Raw genomic sequence first — 13171 nt, forward strand, 5'->3', positions numbered from 1 at the left:
CCAGCTTTCATTGTCACCCTCACCCCATACTTATCTCTGTTACAAACAAGGCAGAGCTTTGTGGTAGTAGTGTGGCCAGAATATCTGTGCTGAGGTCTTTGTGCTGGCACATGCCAGCATGTCTACATGTCATGTAGGCAAAAAACCTTTTCCTCCCAACCTTGTGAAACTTCAGCTGGAATTTTCTTAACTGCAGGATGAAGTTAATATCCTGCACAAACAGTAGGAATCCAGAGCTTTACAAACTGAAAGCATGACCTTGCTGTAGGAAGTAGAAAGTGATCCTAAATATAAGGGCTGGTAAGCAGGCCTGCTTAAAAAAGCAATCTAATGAACAGCTTGGACAGATTTTTCAGGAAGTACTTAGTGCTCATGGTGATCAGTAGGATTTATTTAGTGATGGTGTAAACAAAACATAAAATTATGAATAAAGAAATTTAGAAACCACTTATGCTACAGGTTCAACAGTGCTGAAAGTGATAGCTGCTGGTCAGGATTTATGCCAGCTCTCTGCTATGTTTACAGTTTTCTGGATTCAAACATGTCCTGATATGTCTAGAATTATCTAGCAGTGCAGTTTTCTGGAATAAGTGAAGACCAAAAATGGGAGAGACTCCACTGAAATTATGATACTCAGCTTTATAGGTTTGGTTCAACATTCTTGTGAAGATGTAAGAAGAGGTTCTCTGCTCCTTTTTCTTAGAGTTTATTGTTAGCAGCCAAAGATGAGGTATTTTTAGGCCAGTACTTATTTCTCAAAAAATGCTTTCAACCTTGCAAAGTTGGTTTATATATAAATAAAATCCTCCATGCGTTCCCATCTGGTAACTTTTGAAATCTTCAGATTTGTTCACTGAAGCATGCTTCCTTTCCATCTCCCTCACCAATTTCCCTGCTGCAGAGTGCTGAAATTGGGAACAGTCTGCTAGCTTTATGTCCCCAGTGACACATCCTTTTCTCTCTACCCCAGTCCAATCTAAACTGGATCCTTTCCTGGGAGTGCAGAGAAATTAGGGGTAAATAGGCTGAGTGATGCCACACTGGAAGCTGTATAGCTGTTGATGTAAATATCCTGGGAGTCCCAGACCCCACCTGACAACAAGGGCCAAGTGCTTCCCCGCCTTCTGAGTGACAGTCTGGGTTGTTCTGCTCAACTGTATCCAAGAGGGCATCCATGGCAGAGCAGATGTAACAAGGTAATGTAAGTCTCATTTTTATGCCCAGCCTCTGTTTGAATCTCCTGTGCCTGAGGTTCTCATGGTTGCAGTACGTTAAAACTTTCCTAAGGAACAATGTGTCCCTTCTGACACATTGTTCTTTGACCTGAGACTGCTTCATGCTCTTGGCTGCAGAGCTGCTGGTTAGCTGGAAGATTTTGTCTTGTGGATGATTCCTGTACAGGGCAGTTACTAGGAGCCAGCTGGGTCCTTGTATGGGTTTCATGCTCAGCGTTACACTTGAACCTCTCTGTGTTTCCTCTTATGTCTGCATGACTGACCACATGACTTTTGAATTGAGCTTTCAGTGGAGTCTGAGTGCAGAAGGTGGAGTTCGGTTTGGGTTGGGATTTTTTTATGGCCATTAGCTTTTTGTCTAAAAATGGGAACTAAGTTATGGGATCCCTTATGTGACATGTTGCTCCCAGTGTATAGTCAGTCTTCCTGACCCATTATTTTTGGGTGTTGGGTGTTGAGCAAACAATTGCAGCCACTTTACACTTTGCCAGCATTAGATTTGGCTTGGTTACAGAGGATGTCTTTGGAAATGGAAATATGCAAATTCTTGGTGCTTAACTATTAAAACTTTTGCGGTGTTTGCCCCACTGTCCCAGGAGAAGTGTGTAAGCACATCATTGCATGCTGCATTCCCCTACCAGTATCTTCTGAGCAGAAGGTTTGTGGAGAAAAAAGGGAAAGGAATATAATGAAACTATTGGGGTACAACTTTCTCATTTAGGTAGCCTTATGTATTTTCCGTACATAAGAGACAAAGAAACAAAACAGAAGGTGTTGGAGGTAAGGCACCTGGCTGTGAGAAAGGTCTGTGGGTTCACCTCCCACAGAACTGAAGTGTGGCAGTGGGAGGCAGGAAGGAAGAAGGTCCAGAGGATCTTGAAGTATATTTGGGTGTTATCTGAAGTATCTTTTCAGCCAGTACACAATCTCAGTCCTGAACACAGCATACTCTACAAGTGACAGTAAAGAAGTGACAAGCCAAGGACAGCATGTTACCTGGGAGTGGGAATTGCAGTCTTGTTGCTTAGATGGACTTTGAAAGCACTGGTTGCCTGCAGGGCATTAAAACATCTTTTCCTTCTAAAGCTCTGCGTCAGAAATGATCAGTGTTGGAGAAATGTGACGGAGGTGGCTTACACATTCCTCCTTGCAACATGGCAAGCCTAGGGAGACAGCACAGTTTTGTTTGTTTGTTTTTCTGAGACATTTCCAGCATTGCTTGTACTCTGCGATAAGGAAAGACAAGAGTACACAGAAAGGGGAGATTGTGTCACCAGATCCTAAGACAGGAGTGAAAACTCCCAGATTTCTTTGGCTGTATCATAGTTGACTGCAGTTTCTTTGAAAGCGGTTGGCTTATGTTACAGAGACTCTAGTCCAGGCTGTGAGTTTCCACTGAATAGGCACCGATTAAATTCCAAAGGCTCTTGTAGATGTTTGAAAAGGTTATCTCTGCATGCAGAACCTCATACTGCTGGGGTCCCCCTCATAGCAGGGATTGCCAGCCCTTGATCTACCCATATGTAGCTAAGCCTTTACATGAGAGAACAAGTGTTGTACTGGTTAAATGTTTCTTTAGAGTAACTGAGCTAACAATCTGGCTTAGGATTTTTACCATGTATTAAGTTACTAAAAACTAATTTTGTAAGCAAACAACTCTTGTTTTTACTTAGTTTTACTTCAGAATAATCTGTCTGGGTGTATTCTTTGCTTATATTGATACTCAAATATTGAATTTCACCCATGTTTTACACCATAGGTGTAAAAGGAAATATAAGGAAATATATTTCCTTATATAAGGAAATGTAAGGCTATTGTAATTTAAAAAGCCAGAGGCTACTGATAAGCCTGGTATTAAAAGGAATAAAAATCCAGTGGCAATCAGTTATAATATATTTTGTTTAATCTTGGTTGGAGTGTGGGAACCATCTCTGCTTGCTCATGTGTCATGGTGAGTGCCATAATTGCTCCTCTTTTTATCCTTTGATGCCAAAGCTGAGGAAAATATCTTTGGTTTATTTTTGTCACGTATCTAGTAATTGGAAGTGAATCAAGTTTTGAAAGAAGCATTTCATTTTCTTGCGTATATTCAGGATGAGATGAAACAAAGTGAATTTTGTTGCTGCTTTCTAAGGCAGTGGGAAATCACAGAGTTGTTGTGTTCATTTCAGTATCAGTTGCGTGGCTTGCTTCAACACCAAAAACTCAGAATATGCTTTGAGGCACTGTGCTATTGCTTTAGTTGTGTTCTGCAAAGTACATGCCCTCATGCCTTTCACTGTCCAGGGAAGAAGTTGTTTTTTGGGGGACGAGTGTGTATGAATATGCTGGGAAACAGCATCCATTCTGGTTAGTGTCTGGCCAAAGTGCTCTGCATTTTTAGGCAAGGTGTGCTTGGATTGCCCAGTCTCTGGGCTGGCAGATGCGTGCTACCCTCCCAGATGACTGTTCTCCCCTAGAGGGGTTAACAGGCGGCTCTGCTCTCGAGTGCCATGACAGAGGCTGCTCCTGCCTCTCCCTGCGTCAGCAGAGCAGGGCTGCAGTGTGTAGCTGCTCAAAGGCTGCTGCTGCTTACATGGTGCTCAAACACGCAGGAATGGCATGAGACTGTGTCAGGGGAGGTTTAGGTTGGATGTTAGAATAAGGTTCTTCCCCCAGAGGGTGGCTCGGCACTGGAACAGGCTCCCCAGGGCTGTGGCTGCCGCACCAGCCTGACAGAGCTCAAGGAGCTTTAGGGCAATGCTGTCAGGCACATGGAGTGACTCCTGGGACATCCTGTGCAGGGCCAGGAGTTGGACTCAGCGATCCTTGAGGGTCCTTTCCAGCTGAGCATATTCAGTGGTTATGTATGTGCAAAGATATGCCTGCCTGTAGCTATAAAACCCTAAAATAGAAGATGTAATGTCTTGCCTTTCTCAGTCACTCATTTCTGTGGGGTACTTACTGTTACAGTATCCACATACAATTGCCTTCATGGAACCAAGATGCATTGGGGTAAACTGCTGCTTTGGGGCTCCTTGTGTGAAAACCTCCATTTATTATTCCATAGCACTTCACACCTGCGTGCACAAGTGTGCTTTCCATTGCTCCAGAGGCTGGTCCTGGTGGCTTTGGCTGCAGCCCTGGCATGCCGTACTTTTATGTGTTTCCTCTCAGCATTTCCATGCAAACTGGGGGTTTCAACCTCCAGCCACGTAGGAAATACAACCAGTTATGGTAATTGTCTGTCTGGAAGTTGGTGTAAATGGCTTGCTTGCCATCACATAGGTACTTTGTAATGAAGCCTCCTGGCATACTAATGCAGCAAGCAATTACTTGAATCTTAAAATCATCTTTCTTTTCCCACTTCTGACTCATACAGAAGGCAGCTTCTGCAACAGAGTGGAAAGGGACAAGCAGACAGTAGAGTCTCCTTCGCCACCTGACTCTGCCTTCCTCCCCATGCAGACCTATCTCATATGCAGAATGAGGCAGAGCCCCCAGGGGAAAAATAGCATCTAATCACAGCACTGCAAGCAGAGCGTTTATGCACGCAGGTGCTGGTGCGAGGTCACACAGCCTCCAATTTGCGTTCTATTTCTGAAGCCTGGAGTACTCAAATGACATTTTTCCTTCCCTCGTTCCCTCCTGCTCCCAAACCGTGTTTATTATATATCTAACTGCTCAAGGCCTGATGATTCTGTCATCTTTATTCATAAGTTGGTGAGAAGAAAAGATAGAAGCTAGACATAAGCTACAGTCAGTATTTTATTAGCTTACAAACTCTGCTTACAAGGGAGACTTGCGAGTGACCATTGCTAGAGGGTGAAAAGCCTTTTGGCCAAACACAAGCAAGTGCAAGTCCTGAGCTGCAGCTCTCCAGGTGATAACTTTGCTGTTTGTCAGAACGTAATACTTGTTAAGACCCCTCTATCTTTCCTTATTATCCTGTTGAGATAAAGCTGAAGTTTTATGTAAATAAGTCTAAGAGGGAAAGGATTTAAAAGAAAAGTCTTAGTGTTTAAATCTGTAAGAATTTTACCACTGTGTGTGATGCATGTAATTAAAAAAACTATAACACTAAGCCATGTAGTGTAATAGATGGATATAAGAGTGGGGGTTGCTCCACAACCTAAGAAGCATGGGGCTTGTCTTACACAAACTAGAGTGTCCCCTGCACCATCACCTCCCCCGAGTTCTTCCATTTCTCAGAACTTCAGGTTGAAAGTAATTAGAGGAGAGATAGAAGGAATGGTCCTAATCTTTGGGAACTATTTTCCATTCACTGAAGTGTGATAACAATTTTAGATCACGTAGCTGAAGTCTGGCATTAGTCTCTGTCTGTTGTTCTGTGATAACATTTTCCTGGGTTTCTCCCAGACTCATTAAACACCATCAGTCCCAGGAAAATCTAACAGGGACATGTACTCAGATGAGAGCTCTGCTGGACTGAAATATTAAACTATGAACATTCGTAGCACTGATAGAAACTGGCAATTTTTTGTTGGATAGCTGCACTCATGCTTCACAGCTCAGGGATTCCATGGGCTACTGATGCCAGCTGGGCTTTGGTAAGTTCTGGGCTCAGGCATCTAGGTCAAACCTGTTTTACTGCTGTCTAAAATAGTTGCTTTCCACTGTTGATGCATATGGCCAGCTTCCCTTTCATTCAGTAAAGTACTGTGTAGCAATTAAAAATACCACAATAGCTTTAGGCTTTTTCTTGGTCTCTGCATATTATTCTTCTATGCAAAGGTCTCTGTAACCTCTTTAGGGCTTTCTGGGGAAGGAGGTGAGATTTCTTTTATAGGTGTGCAGTCTAAACTGCCATATGAATATTTAGTGTATATATAAACACCACTATTTACCATAAAGAGCTCAACAACTAAAGTAGTAGTTGCTGCATGCCCTTTTGAGGTAATCTTTGCTGCTTGGCTCAGTTCTTTAGAGTACAAACATTCTTCCTTCTTTGCAATGTTTTTGTGTCCATAAAGGGCAAGAAAGGATAAGAAAGGATGTGTTTATTTTTACCCATTTAGAAAGGGATAAAGCTTATATCAGATCTGGGACTTGAGTTCAGCACTTGAGTAGCAACACTTACAAAGGCTGATCGAGACAAGTGAAATTGGATTTTGTTATCTTGTGTTAAAGGCTCTGGCATGCTCATATCTTTAAAGCATTAAAAGCTAAATGTCCTCAGATTCAATATCCTTTAGGCAGGAGAAATGCTAATGTGAATGTTAGCTACAAGCCTATTTTGCTATGAAACTCCATGAACTCATTGAAAATGTTTTTGCAACATCTTAAAACTATTAATACCTTGACTAAAAATTTTATTTGGAGATATTACTGCACCTTGATGATGCATTTTTAATAACCCTGCCTAGGAAAGAGAATATTGGTTGGTTTATACAGACTCAAGTGGGTCGATAAGTGTGTAACAGATGCATGTGACATGTTGGAAAACCACTTACAGAACAATAGCCAAGGTCACTCCTTGTCGTGTCTGCAGCGTGTGGCAGAACTGCAGAGCCAGAACTCCCTCTCCTGCCCTTCCAGACAGGAGAAATGTGAACTCCTCTTCACAGAGCCATGCATAAATGGATTGCCTTCAGAAGAGGAGGACTCGGTGGCAGGAGCTGGTTACTATGGCTATATGCATTGCTCACTCTAAATGGAGGAACCAAGCCAACAATCACTGTATACATTAGCTATATTTGTATATGAAGGAAGCTCATAGCCAGCAGCTGTGTGAAGGTGTCGTGATGAAAATCCAACTTGGCTCATGCCAGTCAAGGACTTGGTGACTTTCACGCCTTTAAAGCAGCGCAGACTGAAAGCAGCAAAATCTAAGCACCGTGGGATCAGGTCCTTTGTCCTCCTTAAGCCTTTGTTTTGCTCTACAGAAAAGTTTCTTCTTTTCTGTGCCCCTAGTGATCATAGAACAGCCCAGGCAGGAAGGGAGCTGGGAAGATCGTCTAGTCCACCGTCATGGGAAAGGGAGCCCAGGTGGGATTGTTCAGCACCTGGTCCAATCACATCCTACAGCTTTCCAGCAATGGGGGCTCTCCTCTGTCTCTGGGGTGGAAATGGCAAGTCATGGTTCTGGCTTGGAAATTATGGAGGTGCTAGCAAGCCTGGGCTCTGAGATACAGGATATGACAAAAACAACTCCTAACTGTGTTGGTTTCATAGTCCAGCCTGCAGCCAGCTACTTGTTGGGCTGTCATTGGAGCCATTTCCCCTTTGTCAAATGACATTAGAAATCGTCAGTGAAGACAAAAGTAGCTGTAGGTAGTGAGACATCTGTAGCACAACCACTTATTATTGTTGCTTACAAATTTAAAGTCCTTTGCCTTTCCTTTTTGAAACTACCCACTGAAGCTAGAGTTTCTGTGGGGTACCTAGCAAATTTTGTTGCAGGGTGGCTGTCAGAGTGGGCCATTGGTTTTTCCCTTTATCCAGTGCTGCATAAAGAGGTAAGTATTTGATAAGTGAGGGGTTAAACCAAGGCTGTTACTACCAAAGGCTTGCTGAAACTCTCGTTTCTGTCTCCAGCACACAGATTTTCAAGCAAGTGGGAGCAGTGGACTTGGGAATGCTCAGGAGGTGATTTATAGCACACAGCCCACGCCAATGGAGCACTTCTATTACCTGCTGTCACTTGTAATTCCACCGTTAAGGCTGAAGAGGGTTTTGCACTTCAAACAGGGGCTGGATCTTTAATCCCAATGGAAAATAGAGCATATTTGCTGCAGATGTAAAAGCTTGCCTTTTAAAAATGAATTAGGTTGTTGCAATCTACAAATATTTTAATTAGCCTGAGTTCAAATTAATTAAAAACTGTCATGTAAAGAATTAAGCACTTGCAGGTTTTACAGAGTTTTGAACGATATTAATGGAATAAAAAAGACACTTGGAACTTTCCATATAATTAAAAATAATTGAAATCTTCTGCCTGCATGTATATTAATAAATCAGCTAATAATTAAGCTAAGTTATTAGCAGTGGCTGTATTTAATGTTACATCCAGAGTATAGCCTAAAAAAATTTTAACTAGTTCCACCATGAAACTGGAAAAAATGCAATTTACCATCATTCTTCTGCAGTGCCTGGGATGTCACTCATGGGAGAGACAGAGAACACACAGACTTTCACTGGTGGATTAGCTGTGTCACTTAGCTTTAGTCTTGAAAGGTTAAATGGCTTAATGGTTGAATGGCTTGCATGTTTCTGCTTGAAATGTCCCCCATGCCACTGAGACCTTGTCTGCTGCTGGGAACAAGGGAGAACCCCAAAGAACGTTTGTTGCTGGTAGGATCCCTCCAGCATTTCTTTGTATGTGTTCTCCCTTTAGTGAAAAAAATGCCCTAACCGATATTAAAAGCCAAATCTGTGTGGAATGGGCTGCTTTGTGTGAGGCTTCAGTCAGGCAAACCAGGTGCCAGCCCCTTCAGAGTTTGGTGGCTGCTGGTTGTCTTATGCTTCTCCAGTGGCTCTGCCCTTAAAATAGCACTCTGCTCCTCCAGAAGGACAGAAATCTTGTACAGGAGCCCCAGCTGGTGCCTCTCATTCAGTCTCCACAAAGACATTTTGAAATAGGAACTTCCTGAAAGGGAGGCAAAAAAAGCCAGATAAAATGAATGAATGCTAGCGCTATTGATTAGTCATTCAATAAATCCAGAAAGGTGGAATCAGCTCTAAAAAGTCTCATAGGACTACAAACAGATCCCTTAGTCACAATCTGTCCTCATCTGTGCCACAACATGAAGACTTTTTGAAGACTGTAGCTGCATGTTTCTTATTTCAATTCAGTTGGGTTCCTTTTGATCTCATCTCTTAATTTCCTGGATTAGTGATGCTTGGTTGGAGGCCATTGGAGGCAACATCATTGTCATATTCCTAACTGTTATTCTGTCCTTAATATTTTACTTCAAGCTGAGTACATAAATGCTGGGTTGGATTTACTTAGACTGGCTGATCAGAAATACCATTGGTGGGGGAGGATGGTATATATCCTCTCTGTATTTGCATTTTTCATATTAATGATCTTTTCTTATCATCAGTTCACACAGAATTTTCAGCTTTTCTTTTATTTAGGGACTCTGATCCTTTATGGCTGGGAAGATATTCTCTTAGCAAGTACTGAATTCCTTTTTTTGATATTTGAGATCTCCAAAGAAACTGAGAAACATGGCAAGTTCTGAATCTTGTCAATTATGTCAGTGTTTACTATCTTTTGTCAGGTTGCAGCAGCAACCAAGGTGAAGTGTCCACACTTGTTTCATTGAGGGGTTTCTGGGGGGAGGAAGGGGATATCTTTGAAGACATTAATGAATAAAGGAGGAATAAGATTGAAACAAATCTCTGCTAGCTGTTCTTTTTTGCCCATATCTGGTTGTCTTGGTTTGTAAAAGTGGAGCCACAAGCAATGAGGTCTGTTCTGCCATGTGCCTTCCCCCAAGTCCAAGAAGAGAAAGGTGTGAAGGGAGACCACACGGCACCTCCTAGACCATCCTGTCCTTAGGTGAGGGCAGGGAGGGGAAGGAGGTGATGCTGAGGAAAACCCAATGCTCTGAATTTGCTCAGGTATGGCTGAGTGGCTGGTTGGGATTCCCTTGGAATGCCCCCACTCCGAGCAGCCGTGGGGCTGGTCCCCCGTGCCCCTACACACACACAGACACACACACACACGTGCTCACGTGCTCCCCGTGCTGCGCTCCTTGCTGCTGGACGGGACAGTGGGACACAGACAGGAACCCCATCCAGCCAGGGAGCACAGGGCCAAAATTCCTTTCTATTGCTAATACCTCTGCACTTCTGATGCTGATAACAGCGGTAGGAGACACTTACAGGAGATAACAGGATTATGGCAGGCGTTGCTGAGCCCCAGAGCTTGGCTGTTGTGAAGGCACTCAGGCTGCTCTTTTTTCCATGTCATGGCTTTATCAGTGATTCAGGGTCAGGGGTGTGGAGTTCATCTCAGCAGAGCCCCATGTGATGTGTCACACATTGTTACTGCCAACAAACAGGCTGTGGTATCAGGAATGGGGAGAGTGTGGAAGGTTCTGTTTCATTTGTCCTTTTGGACCTCCTCCCATAAGCTTCATACTTTTCTTTAAACTGTCATTAAAACACATCTTGAATCTGTAGTCTGAAAGACTGTGTCTCCTTTCTGGTTAGGGAAATATTTGGGTTTGAACTTTGAACTTCATGTATATGCTATGAAAAAAATCAGTAAAACCTGTCTGCATTGCCTGAGTATGGGACAGAATGGTGCCCACTACTTAAACGTCATTTGGTGTATTATTTCTGGGGAATGGATCTATACATCTGCTTTCTGATTAGTTCTCTTGTTGAAATAAATTCTGCTCATTGGTGTCATACTTTAATGGGCATGCTTTTTACCTGTACAGGTACAGACATCCTGTGTGGCAGTAGAAAACTGTAAGCAGTTCAGGTGTATTCAGGATAGTTTTCTACTTGTTGCAAATAGCTAAAACCCAAGTCTGCGTGTCCAGTACAGAGTAGGCCAAATCTTCCTTCAGTGTAACTGGAAGTATAAAGGGCATTGCTATTGCCTTTGAATGTATCTGCCTGCACTGTGAACAGCAGTGCAAATTAGTGCATTGCTCCTTAAACGTGTGGGACCTAAAATCTGCTCCTCTCATTCTTCATTCAGAATAAACTGCTTGGGTGACAAACAACTTGCCATTCACTTTTACACAGGTAAAATTCCTACTTTTAAACCCAAGTAAGTGTGACAAAGATGACCCATGTGGTGAGAAGCCTGTCTGCCCATGGAAAAGGGTAGGGCTTGCTCCAAGGGCACTGTCAAATTCTTACAGCCCTATTGCCTGTGCTCTGCTCCTGGTCCAACAGCATGACCATGAACACACTGCCTAGTCCTTCTTTGAAGGCAATCTTCTTGTAACTCCACACAGAGAAATAGTGGGAATTGAATGCCTCATTATTTATATGGATGTAGCCCTTCCTTTGCCTCAGTTTCCCTTTCCTAGAAAGATGACAGCAATTCCGGCATCACACCATTTATTTAATTTGATTTTTCTTCTCATCATGATGTCTTGCATATCTTGAAGTATGAAGGTGTGTCAGTAATGGATAAAGGTAGGCCTCCAGGCCATGCTGGCAATCCAATGGAAATAACCTGAACTTTAAATCTGCAGTTCCTTCTCTGTGGTTCTGGTGCACATTTGGGTGATGACAACAGGGGAGATTTTTCTGCTCTGGAAAATCCCTGTTCATCAACTGCAGTACAAGAAGAACCAGAGAGGCTACCAGGACCATATTGCTTGACAGGCAAGAGGCAGAATGATCCAACTCAAAAAATACAGCTTCCTTTTCTTTTCTCTTTTTTTTTTCTTGTTTTTATATAGCATATTTTCCTCCTGCTGTAAGTTTGGATCCTCAGAGAAACATCAGGTTGATTTTTAAAACATGATATAGGTTTTTCTATAGCTATATAAACAAAAATGTTATTTTGTTGCCCTTGTTGCAGGAGTTATTGTTTGGATCTCACTGTCTCCTCTAGCAGAAGCAAGGCACAGCCACCAGACCTGCAGAAGGGCATCTGGAAAAGTGAGATGGAATGACAGTGTACACCCACAGAGTGGTAAACAGACTTTAAACCAAGGTTGTTCCCAAATGCTCTGTTGGTGGAGAGATGTGAATAGATGAACCTGCTGGTGAGAAGCTGCTGTGGGACATGCTGCATAGATCCAAACCCAAGGTTTTCTGTTGGGTGAGTTTTGATGAAAATGAGTCACTCACCTGGGTTGGTGATCTTGTCAAATGAGTTCTTCAGTGCTTTCATGCTGCTGAGCTACTGGTATTTAAAGTGAAGCTTCAGAGGGGCCCAGTAAGGCAGGGCATGTATTCCATTCCTGTTCAGCATTTTTACAGCAATCTAGCTTTGCATCATCATACTGGATATGTTAATATTTTCTTTCCCTTTTCTTTTCTAGACCATTGGGTGAGACTGAAATGTGTATAACTACATTCCTAGCAGATACTTTGGCTTTGTGCAAGAAGCCTCAAGTATATGATCTGATATTATTTTGTTCCACCTCCTTCATTGTTTTTTTTTTTTTTCCTGTAAGGAAAAAGTGCATATTTCAGTTACAAAAAAAAAATAGATAAAGAAAAATATATTTGAAATCAACTCAAGTCAATTCTGTTACAACAGAATTGGCTGCTGCTGGGGATCCAGTGTGACTCTGAAGAGAATTGTGCCTGTAGCCTCACTGGAGATCTCAGCTGCTGTTGTGCTTTTTATCACTATTGTGACAAAATTGGTTGTCCTCTTCAAAGGTGATGCCGGGTTGCTCTCGTGATGGTGTCTCCATGTGTCTTGGTCTCGGTAGGTGGTGCGGCCTTTCTCCAGTGGCATCCATAGGTTCCTCTGGGTGGTCCAGCACAGCCTTTTCTCACCATCCCTCTCTCCTGTAACTCCTGTCATCTCATCACTCCTGGCTCTGCCCTTCTGGAACAGCTGCCCCCTTTCCCACCTCGCCCCGTTGTGCCTCTCCAGAAATTACCCTGGTGTCAGACACGATGTGCTCGTCACACCAATGGGAGCCCTGCCCTGTGCAGAGGAGAGGCTGAGCCCGGCGTGCTGGGGGGTTTGCTGGGGGCAGGATTTCAGCTCCAGCATCGGGGAGCACAGCAGGGGGATCTGCCACGGCTGGGCTGTGGTACAGCAGCACTGCAGGGTCAGTTCTGCAGGTCTCCAAGGAAGAGGCTGTTTCATCTGGTATTGAGCTCTAAGTGTGGAACATCACAGCTGGGTGGGGAAAGGTTTAGAAAATGAACTTGTTTTTACATTTATAAGTCTCTCTATATATATATGTATAGATATTTATAGATATACACACAGATGTATAAATATATATGCGTGTCTCTCCTATATATACACTCACATGCACACACTAGCCAGT

The 13171-nt window shown here is 43.0% G+C and overlaps 1 protein-coding gene across 1 annotated transcript in view; it reads left to right on the forward strand.

Annotated features, from left to right (window-relative positions):
* Positions 1 to 1108: 1108 nt before the first annotated feature.
* Positions 1109 to 13171, forward strand: part of MYH15 (myosin heavy chain 15) — a 62841-nt gene continuing 50778 nt past the window's right edge. The window contains exon 1 of the mRNA XM_058044739.1: positions 1109 to 1196. The gene's annotated coding sequence lies outside the window, so the exon portion shown is untranslated. The remainder of the gene's footprint in view (positions 1197 to 13171) is intronic.

This window comes from Melospiza georgiana, chromosome 2, assembly GCF_028018845.1.
Source record: "Melospiza georgiana isolate bMelGeo1 chromosome 2, bMelGeo1.pri, whole genome shotgun sequence".
In the NCBI taxonomy this organism is placed as follows: Eukaryota; Metazoa; Chordata; class Aves; order Passeriformes; family Passerellidae; genus Melospiza; species Melospiza georgiana.